At 39.3% G+C, this 19,487-nt stretch overlaps 1 protein-coding gene and 1 pseudogene across 1 annotated transcript in view; both read right to left on the reverse strand.

The window, feature by feature from the left end:
* The window catches only part of EFHC2 (EF-hand domain containing 2), a 173,552-nt gene that overhangs the window by 90,202 nt on the left and 63,863 nt on the right, over nt 1-19,487 (reverse strand). The gene's annotated exons all lie outside the window — the stretch shown is intronic.
* On the reverse strand, nt 7,048-8,363 carry LOC142490569 (glomulin pseudogene; annotated as a pseudogene).

Here is a 19,487-nt window from a genome sequence, read left to right on the forward strand (position 1 = left end):
GGTTTTCACGGCCCAATCAGGGCCGTGGGAACCATATGACGACAAATGTGACGTCATAGGCCTTTAAAAGCCTATGGCGTCTCATTTTGAAGACAGAGGCCGAGGAGGACGGACCTCCTCCTGAAGATTGAAGACCTGGGCGTGGCACCGGACGGCAAGAAGACCCCGGAACAAGGTATTTTAATACAGATTCACATGGATTAAACTAGAACAACCCTTGATTGTCATGTTTTATTATTTTAATGTTTAATTTTTAATGCTTTTTTATTTCACGGTTTCCTGTTCCTGGATAGTTTCGTGGATTGTGTCGTGGATTGGTTCGTGGATTGGTTCGTGGATTGGTTCGTGAGTAAGCTGATCAACGGGAGTCGGTGGGGGCAAGTAATGGTAAGTTAAAGAAAGAAATGTATTGAATGTAACTGTGTTTTTTGTTGCTTTTTCATGTGTTCATTTTTTTAAATGCATATCATTTGTTGCCACTGTATGTATGTATGTATGTATGTATGTCTACAGATATATATACAGGGTAAGAAATGATACTGTTGTTAAAGCTTGATATTCTGTATTGTTAATCATTGTGGCTATGCATAGATGTGTGGTAAATGTATTTTATTATTAGAGAGATGTAAGTTTTGGGCTTCTAGGCCGTACAGTAGGTTATGGAAAGCCTTGCTTTAGTATATTGTAATTGTTGGTGTACTTTTTTCTATGTTTTGAAGTGGTTCTCTGTTACGATAGCTTTAGTTCATTGTGTAATTGGTATGGATGGTATTTTAATTGTTTAGGGATGTAATTGATGTGTGTTAATTCATTGATGGTGAGTTTATTGGATTAAATAATATACTTCTTGTGATGTATGGCGATTTGAGTGGGATTATTGTATTGTTAACATTGATTTTCAGCGTGTACATGTACTTTACATGTTATGCTACATGTATACACTGTAAATGCAATGTTTTAACAGGCATGTGAGCCTTCAGATTGAATGATTAAATGGGATTTGGTTAGGCAATTGGTTTTTAAATCATTGAGGATGTTATGCATAAGTGTTGTTGGCATTGCAGGATGGCTTCACCCCTTAATTACCTTTCAGGTTAGTACCCGATAAGGTGATTAAGGGGTTCATTGTTATGTTACTGGTATTGAGATGTTTTGGCTATTTATTATTTTGGCAACGGACCCCAAGGATGATGCTGGCGATGGAGACTTCTTATTGATGAGGTTAGTACAATTTAATTCACTTTATTACCGTATTCAATGTGTTTAATAATGGCCAAATAATGTATTATACCTATGTGGATAATATTTATTTGGCTCATTATTGTACTGTATGTGCTGGGGGAGGGGGTATTGGCCCCAAGGGTATTTGGTAGGACTCCCCTGTGGGTAGTGGGTGAGGGTGGTTAGGCCTCAGGGGTGGGGGGGTTAGTGGGGAGGGTATGTGGGTGATGGTGGGTTAACCCCTTAATGACTGTAGCGGTTAATAACCGCTATGGTGATTAAGGGGTTAGGGGACATTACATTGGATGTTTTAATTCTTGTGTCTGTTTTGCAGAAGCGGATGGGGCATGGGCAGGATGAAGATGAGGATGGCCTTCATCGTGGCAGCCGCACATGGGTGAGTGCTACATGTATTTAATGTCTTTATTGGTGTGTATATATTGTAAATGGACAACTGCACTATTATCCTTTTGTGGATAATAGTACTGTTGCCCATTACTGTATTGTATGTTGTGTATTGCTGCTATGTTTATTGTGGGCATTTGTCCCCAATAAACATGCTACTATGCGTTAACCCCTTCATTGCCTTAGCGGCTATCCGCTATGGTAATGAAGCAGCATTAATGTATTTTAATAATATTGTGTGGGAGCAGGAGGCCCCCTGAGCTGAAGCGCATTTATTTGTGGTTCAGAGACCCCCTGCTTCCCGAGTTACAGGCCCCGGTTTGGGCCATCGGTTACAGTGTGGACGCCATATTTGTTGAGGGGACGCTATAAACATGGCGGCGACACTGCCACCTGATGACACATACCGGGGCCTGTAACTCGGGAAGCAGGGGGTCCCTGCTCCACAAAGCAATGCGGTTCAGCTCAGGGAACCCCCTGCTCACTGTACAGTATTATTAAAATTACATTCATGCTACTTCATTACCGTAGCACATAGCCGCCAAGGTAAGGAACGAGTCTTTATTGATGTGTGTTTTTTACTGATAGTGTAGATATGCAGAGGGTCTCCGGAGCAGAACCGCGTTGGTTTCAGCTCCGGGGACCCCGTGCTCCCCGTGATACAGGCCCCTTTTGGGGTGCCGGTATCCCTCTGCTTTGTTTACAGGTCGCGGTCACGTGATCGGGACCTTTAAACGCAGAGGGATACCGGCACCTCATAAAGGGGCCTGTATCTCGGGGAGCAGGGGGTCCCCGGAGCTGAAACCAACGCGCTTCAGCTCCGAAGACCTCCTGCACATGTACACTATCAGTAAAAGTTGTTTTTAAATACTTTATTTGTTGCCGATGTTTGCGCTGAGAGAGCGGCTTGTCTCTCTCAGCTGCAAACATCTATCGGCAGAAAAGGCCTTATCGGGAGCCAGGCTGTATCGGCACAGGCTCATCGGCAGCTTTGCTTTCGCAGTGCTTCGGCAGGGATCGGAAGGATTTGGCCCTTACTGAATACTGCGAGGGCAAATCGCCAAAAAAAAGCCTTTTCGCAATTCTTGCCGAAAATTTTGTATCGGGGCTTACTGCATGAGGCCCATAGTCTTTTTAATCTTAAAAATTGACCTTTCAAAATGCCCTTCTTCAATGGCCTAGAATGATCACTATTGGCCATGAGAAATGCATTACGGGAGTTGGGTTTTCTGTACATGTCAGTTTGAATCATCTTCTTTGTATCAACATACAACATTAAATCCAAATAACAAATACGTTGATTACATTCACTGTGGGGCTTTTCATCCTAATTTTGGAGTCCCGTATCATGGCTATATTGTGAGCTTTTATGCCTATATACTGCATGTTCTATCGCAAGAGGATATACCATTCCCTGGACTTTTAGCTATATTGCTACTGTTATCCTGGATATTGGAAGCATCTATTGTGGATTCATTTCCCATTTCTACCGGGATGTGGAGTATGTTTTTATGTTAAACCTGATCTAAAACCTATTATAAGGGATGATGTTTATGAAGGGAATGATGAAAATGTAGAGTACTTGTGGATAGAAATTAGCAGTGGAGGTAAAAGTATAAAGAAAATGTTTGTAGGGATATGCTATAAACCATCAAATATCTGTGAGATATAGGAAGCTAAAATACTTTTGCAATTGGAGAAGGCATCAAAACTGGGTCATGTTTGCATAATGGGGAATTTTAATTATCCAGACATAGACAGGGGAAATGAGATTAGCATTACAACAAAAGGAAACAGGTTTTTGGGGGTGCTTAAAGACAATTATATGACCCAAATTACTAAGGAACAAACCAGGAGAGGGGCAGTACTGGATTTGGTAATATCAAACAAAGTAGAAGTAATAACAAATATTCAAGTCCTGGAACATTTCTGTAACAGTGATCATTACATGGTTTCATTTGAAATAAATTATCAAAAACAGATTACTTGTGTTCAACAAAGACCTTAAACTTTAGAAAGGCATATTTTAATAAACTGAGGTCTAATCTACAAGTAATACACTGGGATGATGTTTTTGGCATGGGAAAATGAAGAAGATAAATGGGCAGTCTAAAACATTGTTAGAAAAGCACACTTATCAGTGTATACCTTTGGGTAATAAGTATAAAAGAAATAAGTCAAAACCAATGTGGCTAAATAAACAGGTAGGGGAGGAAATGGACAAGAAGAGGAAGGCGTTTAGATTCTTTAAATCAGAAGGGACAACGACATCGTATCAGAATTATAAGGAATGTAACAAAAATTGCAAAAGAGCAATCAAATGGATAATGAAAAAAAATTGCAATAGAAAGTAAGGCCAACCCTAAAAAGTTCTTTAAGTACCTTAATAACAAAAAAACTAGAAAACAAAATATACAGTAGGACCCTTTCAGTGTGAGATGGGCAGGCAGATTATTTGAGATAAGGAAAAAGCAGAGAGGTATTAAACAAATTATTTGCCTCTGTGTTTACCAGGGTAGAATCAAGTTCAATAGTAGTGCCGCAGGAGGAAGCCACAACCTCCATATTAATGAACAATTGTTTAACTGAGGAAGAAGTTCATAAGCAGCTTGAAAAAATTAAAGTAAATAAGGCACCTGGACCCGATGGTATACATTCAAAAGTTCAGGCTCAGTACCACAAGATTGGCGTAAAGCAGATGTGGTGCCTATATTTAAAAAGGGAGCTAGATCACAACCGGGGAATTACAGACCTGAAAGCCTGACTTCAATAGTCTTCAATCTACTTGAAGGTTTAATACGGGATAATATTCAGGAATAACTACTGTAATGGAAAACAAAATCATTAGTAATAGTCAGCATGGATTTGTGAAGGATAGATCATGCCAAACTAACCTTATTTGTTTCTTTGAGGAGGTAAGTAGGAATTTAGACCAGGGTAATGCAGTTGATGTGGTCTACTTAGATTTTGCAAAGGCTTTTGATACGGTTTCACACAAGAGATTGGTGTACAAAATAAAGAAAATTGGACTCAGTAATAATATATGCAATTAGATTGAAAACTGGTTAAGTGACAGACAACAGAGGGTTGTCATAAATGGACTTTTTCAGGTTGGGCTAAAGTCGTGAGTGGAGTACCTCAGGTAGTAGAATCAGAGCAGGATGTAATTTCTCTTCAGAAGGACTTGGATAGACTGGAAACGGGGGCAGGTAAATGGCAGGTGAGAAAGGAAAAACAAATTGGAAGCGCAGTCAATGAGGTAATGGTAAATATAAACAGGTGAGGTTTAATACAGATAAATGTAAGGTTATGCATTTGGGATGCAAGAATAAAAGGGTGACTTACAAATTAAATGGGGATAAATGGGGGGAATCCTTTATGGAGAAGGATTTAGGAGTGCTTGTAGACAGCAGGCTTAGCCATAGTAGCTGCAAAGACAAACAAGATCTTATCTTGCATTAAACGGGCAAAGGATGGAAGGGAAGTAAACATAATTATGCCCCTTTACAAAGCATTAGTAAGACCACACCTTGAATATGGAGTATAATTTTGGGCACCAATCCTAAAAAAAGACATTATGGAACTAGAGAGAGTGCAGAGAAGAGCCACCAAATTAATAAAGGGGATGGACCATCTAACTTATGAGGAGATGCTAGCTAAATTAGATTTATTTACATTAGAAAAGAGGCGTCTAAGAGGGGATATGATAACTATATACAAATATATTCGGGGACAATACAAGGAGCTTTCAAAAGAACTATTCATGCCACGGGCAGTACAAAGGACTCGGGCCATCCCTTAAGTTTGGAGGAAAGGAGATTTCACCAGCAACAAAGGAAAGGGTTCATACAGTAAGTAAGTACAGTTACAATGTGGAATTCATTACCCATGGAGACTATGATGGCAGATACAATAGATTTGTTCAAAAAAAGGTTGGACATCTTTTTAGAAAGGAAAGGTATACAGGGATATACCAAATAAGTAAACATGGGAAGGATGTTGATCCAGGGATTAATCCGATTGCCAATTCTTCGAGTCAGGAAGGAATTAATTTTTCCCCTTATGAGATATAATTGGATTTTATGACTCTGGGGTTTTTTGTTTGCCTTCCTCTGGATCAATAATAAGTATAGATAAAGGATAAAGTATCTGTTGTCTAAATTTTGCATAGGTTGAACTTGATGGACGTACGTCTTTTTTCAACCTTATCTTCTATGCAACTATGTAACGTGTTAACCCTAAATATATTGGTGTAATATATATATATATATACTTTGCTGCCCAAGTGAAAAGAGGGGACTCTCACTTCCCCAAACTAAAATATACAAGAGAAAAATAAAATACACTAAGGCGCATAAATATAGTACTTATGATATTATATAGCTAATGGTGGCCAAGTTTCCCACAGACACGACAATGTATCAATAAAAAGATAGAATTTATTAAAACACACAAAAATAAAATGATAAAATATGCAATCAAAAAACAAAAAGATCCTATTAAAGGATCTAACTAAGCATATAGACCCCTTAGTTTGATTAAGCTTAATCAACCCTTATTGTGTGCAAACTCTACAAAAAAACATAAACAATATATCCCAAAATATGGACTGATCTGATACAATTCTATAACCACAAGGGTAATTGCTAGAATGTCCTGAAGTTCTATAATGTCAAGACAATGTATCACAATTGGAAAATATGAATCTGATCTCCTCTTTGTACTGTAGTATGATTACTTGTATAGATAATAAAGTTTCCTTGTACACTAAATTGTATACACAGTGGTGGTCTTTTTGAAAGAACTTAATCTGTTCCTTTAAAACTGAGATTTGCTGTTTGTTTGTAAAACTGGATTCCTCTTCGTTTGTCTGTGTGTGTGGGCAGTTTTTACACTGGGCTGTTTGCAATTTCTAGTGGATAGTCTATTTTGTATGAAGATGTTTTATTTGCAAAAAAACATATGCTGACTTAAAAGTGATGGTGCCGGTAGCACTATTATAATTCTACTTTCGGAGAAGTTCCACGTTATGTGTTGTTATCACTCACCACCCAGCTGGGCTTGAGATCTGTTCTCTGCACCTGTATGGAAGTCTTGCCACTCTCCGTATCTGTTTGGTTACTTCTTCTGGCACATAATGTTTCACAGCAGTTGTGCACTCCAACTCTCCCCAAGATCTCCTATCCTCCAGTCGGTAGCCCACACCACATCCACGACAAACTCTGCCTACAGCTGTCCTCCGCGTCTGAATCCAATACACCTCCGCCACACAGACTCACCGCGTGTCTCCTCCGCCACTTCAACTTTGGCGCCAAAATCAGAGGAGAGGCAAGAGGTATGTGTGCTTGCAAATCTTAGGGGTCCAACCCTATGTGTTTAACCAAATTCAGGCATCCTCAGGGGTTGTGAAAGAGCTGACTGTAGAACCTGAAGCTGCATTTCAGAAGTCATATCAGGTAATGTATTTCCTCCAGCGGTTACAGTACAAACAGCCTTCTTTGTGCGGGGTCCATTCTTTTGTTCATGTGTGCTCTTCATTTCTGCTTGCTAATGGGCTTTGGATATATTAAGTCCTGTGTGTAGAAGCTTTAGATAATCCTGTGCAATCTTATGAAGTTCAGTCCATACTACAGTTTCATTAACATTTTCGTTGTCTTTGATGATTAAGTATCTCAGTAGAATTAGTGAAGCCATTATTCTGTCTGAGTTTTGAAGTAGATCTGTTTCCACTCCTTGAGGAAGTGAGAGCACCATGTGAAGAAGTGGAGTCAAACGAGGTCCTGAGAACAATTTGCTGTTAGAGTTGATTTTCAGTGCAAAGTCTATCTGATTCTTGATGTTCTGAATGATATGTCCTTCCACACCGGCGTGATTACTTGTTTTTAACAGACACCTGAATAACTTATATATTCCGTCTGTGCCAAACTTGTTAATCAGCAACTGCAACATTTTTAAACTCTTCTTTCTCAGATGTTCAATTGGACAAAGGGTTCAAATTTCCAACAAGTCCTAATGAAGACTCTCATTTTCTACTCTTATCAAACTGCTCTCCAACAGGTCAAGTCCTTTGCACAGCATGGATTTATCTGTCCATTTTCTGTCCTGTAGATCAACGTGTGTCATGTTAGACCTTACAAGAAATGATGGTCTGAATACAAACGGGAAACGGGAAATCATCCATTCCAATATGAGAAGCAACACTGGCAAAGAGCGTGTTTGTCTTCTTGCATTGGTTCTTGTGTGTATGGCACAGGTAAGCAGGATAGCCGAGTGAGAAGGGTGGCCAGAGATAGCCCCACTGAATAGGCCTTCTTGTTTCCAAGTTTCATCAGCACTGTTTGCAGAAGTTGAAGCAGAAGCAAAAAGATCTGTGATATCTGTTTCCTTATGGCCTCATCAATTTGTTCCAGTAAACCCAACAAAAGCTCCTTTGGGTTACAGAGCTGAATCAGATGATCAATCATTTTCAAGCAGGTTTGGCTTTTATCCTCCTCATCAAAAGAACTCTGAATGCATTTAACAATAGGACAATAAGATTCCATCCCATGTTGTTGATGATGACCTTGTTTTTTTCTTCTTGGATTATCTCGAGTATTAGTATGGCTTAATCCTCGGCCAAACACTTCTGACTGGTGGCCAGAAACACATTAATATCTTCTTCCTTGAAATCGTCCTCGGATAGGTTTTGTAATTTCTGGATTATGCCTTGGAGGTCCTCAGCAGTCGTCATGTCCAGTAGAGTCGGACCTTCTTCTGGGCTCTGGAACGATTTACACACAAGTTCAACACATGGGACTCCTAATATTTGCAAGCACCCGTAGTGTGTACACACACCTCCTGTCTCTCATCTGATTTTGGCGCCAAAGTTGAAGCGGCGGCGGTAAGTCTGTGTGGCGGAGGTGTATTGGATTCGGACGCGGAGGACAGCTGCAGGCAGGGTTTGTCGTGGATGCAGTGTGGGCTACCGACTGGAGGATAGGAGATCTTGGGGGGAGTTGGAGTGTGCGACTGCTGTGAAACATTGTGTGCCAGAAGAGGTAATCAAACAGATACGGAGAGCGGCAAGACTTCCATACAGGTGCAGAGAACAGATCTCAAGCCCAGCTGGGCGGTGAGTGATAACAACACATAACGTGGAACTTCTCCGAAAGTAGAATTATAATAGTGTTACCGGCACCATCACTTTTAAGTCAGCATATGTTTGTTGCAAAAAAAAACATCTTCATACAAGAGAGACTATCCACTAGAAATTGCAAACAGCCCAGTGTAAAAACTGCCCACACACACAGACAAACGAAGAGGAATCCGGCTTTCCAAACAAACAGCACATCTCAGTTTTAAAGGAGCAGATTACGTTCTTGCAAACAGACCACCTCTGTGTATACAATTTAGTGTACAAGGAAACTTTATTATCGATACAAGTAATCATACTACAAAGAGGAAATCAGATTCATATTTTCCAATTGTGATATATTGTCTTGACATTCTACCAATTACCCTTGTAGTTATAGTATTGTATCAGATCAGTCCATATTTTGGGATATATTGTTTATGTTTTTTGTAGAATGAGCACACACAACAAGGGTTGATTAAGCTTAATCAAACTAAGGGGTCTATATGCTTAGTTCGATCCTTTAATAGGATCTTTTTGTTTTTTGATTGCATATTTTATCATTTTATTTTTGTGTGTTTTAATAAATTCTATCTTTTTATTGATACATTGTCGTGTCTGTGGGAAACTTGGCCACCATTAGCTATGTAATATCATCAGTACTATATTTATGCGCCTTAGTGTATTTTATTTTTCTCTTGAGCTAAGAATTAGCATTGAGATTTATTGCTAATCATTCTTGATTTGTTTCTTTTTTTTTTAGAAATTGCACAAACCCACTCAATCAATGCTACCATTTTAGGCAGTTGGTGAACAAGGGAGGTAGTGGACATGTTTGTGCCCAGGGTGAGCAATGAATGTCAATGCACTTCAGCCCCCTCTAATGTCAAAAAAGACAGGACAAAGCAAATACTGTATGTCTCCTGACTCCTGAGAAGGAAATTAACATGTCTATTGTTTTACTGTATAGTTCATTTGATATACTCCACTATTTTTAATACTTTGAGGACGCATTTTAAAATGGGAGGTCCATGACTAAGGGTCTTATGCTATACCCACAGAAGCAGGTGTTGAGCTGTTTTCAACCCCAAAAAACAGCCCAATATCTTCAAAAATTGCAAACCAGATAAAATAAGTAAATACATTGATAAGAAACATAATGTACCTGGTATTGCCATACTTCCTATACTTTATTCACTTTTGCAAATTAATAAAGTATGGGAAGGATTTTTTGCATGACATGAAATGCTTATGAATATTGTTGCCTATCTAAAATGTAGATGAAACAAATATTTAATTGTTTTAGGGTAATTTCCAATCTAACAGGAACGTTTTTTCCAATGGCTGCAACATATGTTAAGGTAAAAAATGAGGAAAGATATACCTGTACATTTTTCCTAACCTCTTTTATACAGCAAATAACGAAGCAAATTACCAACATATTATAGGTTCAACTTGATGGACATATGTAATTTTTTTAACCCCATCTATTACAGCTGCATCGGCCGTTTTTGTAAAACATCACAAAATGATATTGCGATATATACCCCGTGATCCTCACTAATGTTTTCTGGCAGACTAACTAAACGCATCGGAGTTACACCGCAGGGTCCCTGCTGTGTGAATGCTACCGTAGTCTGCCTGCCTGTAATAGATGCGCAGTTAGAGGCTGAATCAGTCACTAAACTGCACGCCTCTCACAGGCGATTGCTGGGGTTTTATTAACATTCTAACATTACACTAATCTAGCAGGGGGTCTCCGGAGCTGAACCGCATTTATTTTAAGTCCGGGGACCCCCTACTTCCCGAGTTACAGGCCCCGTTATGGAGTGTCGGTACCCCCATGTTAAAATCCTGTGGGTCATGTGAACATGGGGTCTAAACAAAGCAGAGGAATACTGGCACCCCGAAATCAATGCGGTTCAGCTCCGGAGACCCCCTGCTACATTAGGGTAATGTTAGAATTTTAATAAAAATCCAGTGATCCCCTGTGAGAGGCGCGCAGTTAGAGTGACTGATTCAGCCTCTAACTGCGTGTCTATTACAGAAAAGCAGACTACTGTAGCATTCACACTCCGGTGCGTCTTGTTAGTCTGCCACTGAACATCTCGGGTCCATCTCGGGTCCACCATGCGGGATCATGCAAATGTACCCGGGTACATTTTATAATAAAGGCTGCTACAGCTGTATGTAACTATGTAACTATATTGGACATTATTGTTCAACTATACACAGACAGATTGAACAGGGCACTCAATGTCCAGATATAACTCTAATTCAGTAAAGGTTCTTCATAAAATTCCAAAGTGTGTTCGTCCAAAATCAATCAGCCACTTTTGATCGTCTTAAATAAGGCCCTAAGTTATTTAAGTATAATGGTGAGATTAAGATGTCATTTATTATGATCTGTTGCCTCTTTATATCAAATGCAATCTTCGATAATTATAATAATAATAATAATACCCAGTTTTCTGTCTATCTATCCTGCAATGTAGACAGCTGACCACAGCATTGTGAGGTCAATGGTGATATCATCAAGCAGTCAGAAAAAAAAAATCACATTTTTGCAATTTTACACCTACAGACTTGCAGTGGGACACGGTTTGAGTTTACTGCACAGGTTATTGTCATATGATGCACAAATACATGTTTTTTTTAAACGCCAAACTATATGTTTTTACTGCTAAAGTTTTGCAGGTTTTGGCTCATTTAAAATAATGGAGACTGTACAGAGTTTCTTCTAATCAACATTGAATTTATAACAATAGGTAGAAAAATGAGAAGCAAATGATAACATTTGTATGTGAAACTTTGACTGTCAGGGAATACATTTCTGCATTCTTTCAAAATAATATAACTAAAGACAAGAAAGCCCCATGTTTTGACCATAGTATTGAACTAAATGATCCATACTTATTTTTTTTTTTCAACTTCAAATTTTTATTGAATTTTTTCATATCAAATAAAACATTGCATATTTAGAACTTTCAAATGTGGAATAAAAAATATTCTTATATAAATTGTAACATGTTATCTGTTTGTAAACAAGCAAAAAAAAAAAAAGACAACAAAAAAAATAAAAAAAGGGGGGGGGGAGGAGGGGGATAACAGGTGTGAGATCTCTGCTTCTGTTATTTTACTATTACTCCTATGGGAACTTTCTTCAATTCTTGTGTAGATGACTAACGTTCTTATTATTTCTTATATTTCTGGTTAGTCTTATTAAAAGGTGACCTATATCTCATTCGTACTCATATTCTTACCCATACTTCAAAAGAGAACGCATTTATCTCTATCATTGCCAGATTGTGGTTCTCTCTACTCCTGGGATGTCTGTCTGGGCCAACCACGGCGTCCAGACTTTTATAAATTTGGCACCAGTGTCATTAACCAAACTCGTTAATTTTTCCATCTGGCAAATATACCACATTCTATTCCTAATCTGGGGGATATTTGGAATCTCTGCTTGTTTCCACAGTGCCGCGATCTCACACCTTGTGGCTGTTGCTAAATGCATAATCAGTTTATTACCTGTTTTGGAAAGGCCCAGCTAAGGTCTATTCAAAATGAACAGCCATGGATCCGGAGGAATAGTGAGGTCAAAAATCCTCTGAAGCCAATGTCTAATTCGTGTCCATAATGAGACTATCCGAGTACAAGACCACAACATGTGTAACAGGTTCGCCGATGCTCCACACTGTCTTGGGCACAGAGGGGAGCATCCTGGTCCAAACCTTGCTACTTTCTGTGGAGTGAGATACCACCTCATAAGGACTTTATATGCGTTCTCCTTTAAAGTAGTGCATATCGAGCTCTTAGCTGCTGCTCTTACAATAGCCAACCAGTCTTCTTCGCTCACCTCTTCTCCCAGATCTGCTTCCCACTTAAACATATAAGGTAATTTATCATTTTCTGTAGAGATTGACCCGACCACTTGTTTATACATCTGCGATGTAAGTCCCTTTGTATTTGTCTCTCTTAGACAGAGCTTTTCAAACGTAGTCAAAGGGGGGAAAGGGAGAATGTTTATTATAAAATGCTCTGATCTGAAGGTATCTAAAAAATTCCGTATGGGGTATCTCTTTGTCTGATCTAATTTGTTCAAATGTTTTAATTTTTTTATTTCCCTCTAGATCTCTAAATCTATTAATGCCACATTGTTTCCACATTGAAAATCCACTTTTAGATATACCCAGAGCAAACTCTGGATTACCCCAATGAGGGGTCATTAATTATGTTAATTATATTAATTAGTTAAATTATGTCTACATTTTCTCTCTCTCTCTCTCTCTCTCTCTCTCTCTCTCTCTCTCTCTCTCTCTCTCTCTCTCTCTCTCTCTCTCTCTCTCTCTCTCTCTCTCTCTCTCTCTCTCTCTCTCTCTCTCTCTCTCTCTCTCTCTCTCTCTCTCTCTCTCTCTCTCTCTCTCTCTCTCTCTCTCTCTCTCTCTCTGTTAAGTTATGGTGAGTAAAAAAAAGTGACAAAAACCATCCACAGCAAAGCAAATATGCAAATGTAAATACAACTGTATGCTCATCTGCATGTCTTAGGCAGGTCTGCAACCCCGCCTTTCCCCATTATCACCCAGCACACGGCACTGTGTGCTCATTTGCATGTCATTTCCCAGAATCCCTTGCTGCAGTGGAAGTGCTGTGTGCTGGGTGATAATGGGGAAAGGCAGGGTTGCAGACCTGCCTAAGACATGCAGATGAGCATACAGTTGTATTTACATTTGCATATATATATATATGCATGTCCTATAGAAATAATAAAAGCATACTGTACATTACCATGAAGCGGCAAAGAGGCAACAGCACTCAGACAGTTTGAAGCAGTATTATGTATTAAACATATCCTCAGGAAGATCCCCCTGTGGGATCGAAACGTTGGAGATATGTGCTATATGTTTAATACATAATACTGCTTCAAACTGTCTGAGTGCTGTCACCTCTTTGCCGCTTCATGGTTATGTATGCTTTTATATATATATATATATATATATATATATATATATATATATATAAAATGTATAGTTTTGACAGCGCCTGCACGTGTACCAGCCTCACAGCAAAAATCCTAGTGGCAAACAGATCGTCCAAATTGTTGACACAGATGACCTGTATATAAAATATAATGTAATATATATTGTAATAAACAAATTATATACTTGAAACTCGGATGGTGGTAATATTGATAAGTGAGTGTGAAAAAATAAAAATAAAAATTGTATTGCATAAAAGGAAAAAACACAAAACTGGATAAATAAATATATAAATATCTAAAAAAAAATAGGGGGCTATGCACTAAGCTCCGAGCTTTCGCGCCGGCCTGAAAAAAATTAGCACGTCCGATAAAAAATGAAGCCGGGTGGCGAGATTCACTAAGGCCCTCAGCCCATTTTTTATCGGACGTGCCCAAAACTGGCTTATCGTGCGTGCAATGTATTTTCCCTCTGCTAGAGTTCTTAACCTTTACGTACACTGGCGACACACTTTATTCGAGCTTGGCTAGTCCCACGAATTCGGGTATACCCGGGTGTATTGAGGTTTGTGACTGTTTTCTGCCCGAGTACATTGAGTTATTTTCCAAGCAGGGATTGAAGCATTTTATTCCCGCTGGCTGCAATACTGCACAGTATATATATATAAACTGCATTACAATTCATGAATTTATGCCATCTGGTAGACACGCAAAGCATTGCAGCCTATTAAATCCTAATCATTATCATTTAACAGATCAGCCGCCCATCAGCCAGGCATGAACCCAGGCTGGGAAGGCAAATGCAACGGGGCTTGTCAGAGGTTAGTAGTGGCTTATTCCAGGTATCTGCCAGGTACATACCGGGTATTTGCTCTAATAAAGTGTGTCGGTGCAGTATGCTAGCTGATAGAAAAAAAAGCCGCTTGTAACATTTGCATGGAGATTTGCCATCTCCATGCAAGGCTGTTACAGGCGATCGTACAAAAAATAAATACATTTTAATTATAATGTACATGAGCAGGGGGTCTCCGGAGCTGAACAGCATTGGTTTCAGGTCCGAGAACCCCCTAATTCAGGAGATACAGGCCCCGTTATGGGGTGCCGGTATCCCCTGCAGAATTTCAATGTCCCGGTCACGTGATGCGGACGCTTGAAAGTGCAGGGGATACCGGCACCCCATAACGGGGCCTGTATCTCCTGAAGTAGGGGGTCCTCGGACCAGAAACCAACGCGGGTCAGCTCCGGAGACCCCCTGCACATCTACACTATAATTAAAATGTATATTAAAAAAAGAATTAACAAACATCAATACACGACCCCCCTCCCCCCCCTCCGCCCTAACACATACAGTACAATAATGTGCAAAATAACTATTATCCAGATATGGATAATAGATTATTTGCCCATTATTAAACACTGCATTAGCATACCTAAATAAAGTCAATAAAAACAGTAGCCAGCTAATCCAATCAATACAAGCAGTAACAATATCAACAATTATTTAATTAAACCATTAACCAATTAAACCAATTAATTCCTAAACCAACTCAAAATGAATAGTAACACTAACCAATCAAACCAATTAATTACAACAACATTAATGAATGTAAACATTAAAAGACAAATAAATACATTCAAACAATCTCTGAAAGAACCATAAAACGCATTAGCTAACATGATACAACATTAACTACAAACGAACACCAATCGCAAACATTTTATTACATTAAGCATGAAAAAAAAAACAATGACATCCACATAAGAAACTGACATTAAAAAAACCAACAGCAATACCAAGCCAGAAATGCCCCGCAAATATTGTAATAATAATGTATTAATCTGTACCCTAAAGTGGTACAGATTAATATATTATCAGTCAATGTGCCTCCCCCAAAAAATCAACAATCACATCCAATGAAAAAACCTGTAAAAAGAGACATTTACAAACATTCTATATATTACTTACCATTAGAAGCGGTGGCCCTCCGACTCCCGGGGAAACAGGAAGCTCACGTACCTTGAAGGCCTCCAACAGCATCCGATGCCATCCGCCATGAAGATCCGGCTCAGGTACCCCAATCTTCTTTTTTCTTTCTTTAATCACCTTCTTCTATCTTCAACTGTCACCATTTCTTGTTCTTCTTTATCTTCTTTCTTCATCTGTCAATCCAAAATACCCCATGTTAAATCCCAGCCGATGCTGTCTCGTCGGCTTCTTGGGCTCAAATGAGGCGTCACGGCCTTAAATAGGGCTTGTGACGTCACATTTAGCCTCAAAATGGTTAACAGCCATCTGATTGGCTGTTCAAACCATGTTCCGACTTGAATTTTTTTTTTTGACATGACGTCACTTAAAGGGAATGATGCCAGCCAATCAGAATGGCTGTGCTTCATTTGCCTTTAAGATGACGTCACAAAATCCAAGATGGCCGGCGTCACATGGTATTTCAGCCAATCAGAGTGTGGAATTGGTCCCCAATATTTAATTGGCTGAAATACCATGTGACGCCGGCTTCGTCACGTCATCATCAGAGGATCTGATGATGAAATCCGTTATCGGAAGAAACGCGTAGGGCACATGGTTTTGTGAAACTACGGTGGCGGACTAAGCTCATACGCCTTCTGCCAGTAAGAGGAAGACTTTTCCTGAGCCGCACGGACTAACCTACACTGCGGTACAAAGGAGCATTTTTGAGGAGGCGCTTCGACACAGCCAGCAGCAAGGGGAGACTGACCTTATAAGACGGTTTTGGACAGCTAGAGCGTGGAAAGCCCTTTTCCTGTTTAACAAGTTGAACTTTTTCCGGATTTTCCTTCATTGGACTTTTGGACTCAGTTCTACATTTCCTCTCTAACTCTCCGCTGCATAGATAAGACTGTCCTTTTATTTTATTTTATTATACATTACGCATTTTTATATCATCTCTGTGTTACAACACAGTTTTTTATAGATGTGACTAAGTTGTCTGTTTTTGTTTAGATTGATTTTGTTAAGATTGCCTTTTTTGCAAAGTTCGGGGGAGGCCATGGCTACTCCGTTTGTTAACACGTTTATTGCCAACCTGGAGGGTAGAAATAATAGAAGTGTCCTTCTGGGTCAGATGTTTTGTGAGGAAATCACTTTGAACGACATCACAGTAGATGTACCATCAAAAGTCTCTAGTCACTAAATTGTTAGAACAAGAGACGAGGGCTTGGTGGGACCTGTGTACCCTAGAAGAATACGTTAAAAATAAACGGGTGCCCAGAATTATAAAGAACTCCACTTATGGGGTTAACAACCCTGGATTTGTGGCAGTATGGGATGAGATCCTTGAAATTTGCTCTTTAAATTTAATGAAACTACTGATGGGAGAACGTACAAAAGAGCTAAAAGAAGTAGCATGTAAGATTGATAAAATTAAAACTGATATTATCAGTTCGCCAATGCTGGAGGATTTACCAAAGTTGGTGGATGAGATGAATGTAAGGTTAAGGAAATTTGAAAATGGGATTATGTTGGTTAAAAATAAGACATTTTTAAGGGATAAAAATGACTACGCCTAGAACAAGCAGAAAAAGTGGAGCGTGAAAAAATCAGGGATTGGAGCCAAGAGCAAATATATGCATCCTCCAAAATCTGATGAAACAAAACAAGAAAGTGTTCAAGAGAAAAAATCAGGGGCCTGTCCTAAAAAAAACAATATACAACATATGCACAGAAAACAAGGGGTGCATGGTCTAAAAACAAACAGGGCCCAGAATCAGATAAAAGTTGGAGGAGGAAATTTAACCCCAGATGAGGAGACAATAAAAATCAAGATGGGAAGTGGTCGACGGTTGGTCGTAGTGGAAGGTATGAGGACAGGAGTAATAGGATCTCTAAGCTTCAAAAAAGAGATGAGAACAAAAGGGATAAGCATAAGCATATCTCTTTTGAACTACCAGTAGCCAATAGGTTTCAGAAACTGAGTGAGACTCATAGTGATAGTGACTATGATGGGGTCATTGATTTTTTTCAGAAGGTAGACAACAAAAGACACAGGAGGCCGAGTTGGGATTTGGACGACCCCCTTCCTTTCCTGAAGCATTGAGTTCAACAAAAGACAAGAAAAAGGTCTTACTCAGAAGAGGTAAGAGGAGGGGGAAAGTCCTCCCACCAAGAGAGGGTCCTTGAATCAGAAGAACTAGTATTGAATGGTATTTTTAACTTTTCATCTTTACAAATACACCTTCCCCTTTTTGACATATTGAAAAAAGGTTTGTCATTTGCTCCCACTGATGACCCGAAGGGGTTTAATTTATATATAGACCTGAAGAAATACAGTATGTAAGGAAGCTCACCCTGCATAGACATTTTAATGATCCAAAAGACACCTTAGAAAACGGAGGAATGGGTGATGTAATTCCATCTGACACGTTGGTCAAAGACTACAATACTTTAGATGATCTTGAGTCTTTAATGAAGGAGAGTGACCCTGACTTTGTGAACTGTTGGAGTTATCTCCATACAGGATTTAGACCTAAGTCAGTATTTTTTCCCTATTTCTCCAGGGGTCAATATGTTGATCTCTTTGGGAAATTGGTTGAGCACGACCTTAAGGAGGTTTGTGCTAAGAAGTCCTGCAGGTCATTTGGTAATCTGAGTTTTAAAGAAAGAAAATGCCTCAAAGATTTACAATCTAATTCCGAGGTAGTGATACGAGCAGCAGACAAGGTGGGGGTGGGTGGGGGAGTTAGTTTTGTTAAACACTACTGACTACTACAAAGAGGCTAACCGCCTATTGGCGGATGAAGTCTCTTATAGCAGATTGGGAGGAGACCCAACAAGTGCATATCTTGCCCTTTTAAAGTTACATTTGTAAGAGGTTTATGAGATATGAATTCTCACCAAGGCTGAGTTTGAGTTTCTTTTCATTTCCATTCCAACAGTCCCTATATTTTACAATATACACAAGATTCATAAGTCCCTCACTACCCCTCCCGGCCGTCCCATCATTTCTGGGATTAACTCCATTACATCTCATTTGTCCCTTAATGTTGATTTTTATTTATAATCGCTTGTCACGTCTCTCCCGTCACACTTTAAGGACACGCCCATGGTTTTACAAATCCTCAGTGATTTTCTATAGCATGAGGGTTACAGGCTTGTTACACTGGATGTTCAAGCTCTGTATACGAGCATACCCCATGTTAAGGGTGTGATGGCAGTGGAACATTTTCTTTTGTCAGATCATACACTACCTCGTTCCCACATAGACTTTATCCTACAGTCTATTAGGTTCATTTTGAGTCATAACTATTTTATGTTTGACTCTAAGTACTTTTTACAAATCGAAGGCACAGAAATGGGGATGACTTTTGCCCCATCGTTTGCCAATTTGTACATGGGGCGATGGGAGTCCGGTTATGTTGTAGGGGTGCCTCCTCCGCAGCATAAGCTGTGGGGGAGATATATTGATGATATTGTGATTATTTGGGAGGGTAGTGAGGCTTCTTATTTGGAGTTTGTTGCCACACTGAACGATAATGATTACAACTTAAAATTCAGTGGTGAGAACAGCACGAGCTCTATACATTTTTTGGATTTGGAAATATTTATTAATAATAATTCTATCCATACAAAGACTCATTTTAAAGCAACCAACGTCAATTCATATCTGCACCCTAGTAGCTGCCATGACAGTAGGTGGATCAATAATATCCCATTCAATCAATTTTTAAGGCTAAAAAGGAACAATACTAAAGAGCAGGATTTTGATCAACAGACTCTGTTCCTTAAGAATAGATTCC

This window comes from Ascaphus truei, chromosome 3, assembly GCF_040206685.1.
Source record: "Ascaphus truei isolate aAscTru1 chromosome 3, aAscTru1.hap1, whole genome shotgun sequence".
Taxonomy (NCBI): Eukaryota; Metazoa; Chordata; class Amphibia; order Anura; family Ascaphidae; genus Ascaphus; species Ascaphus truei.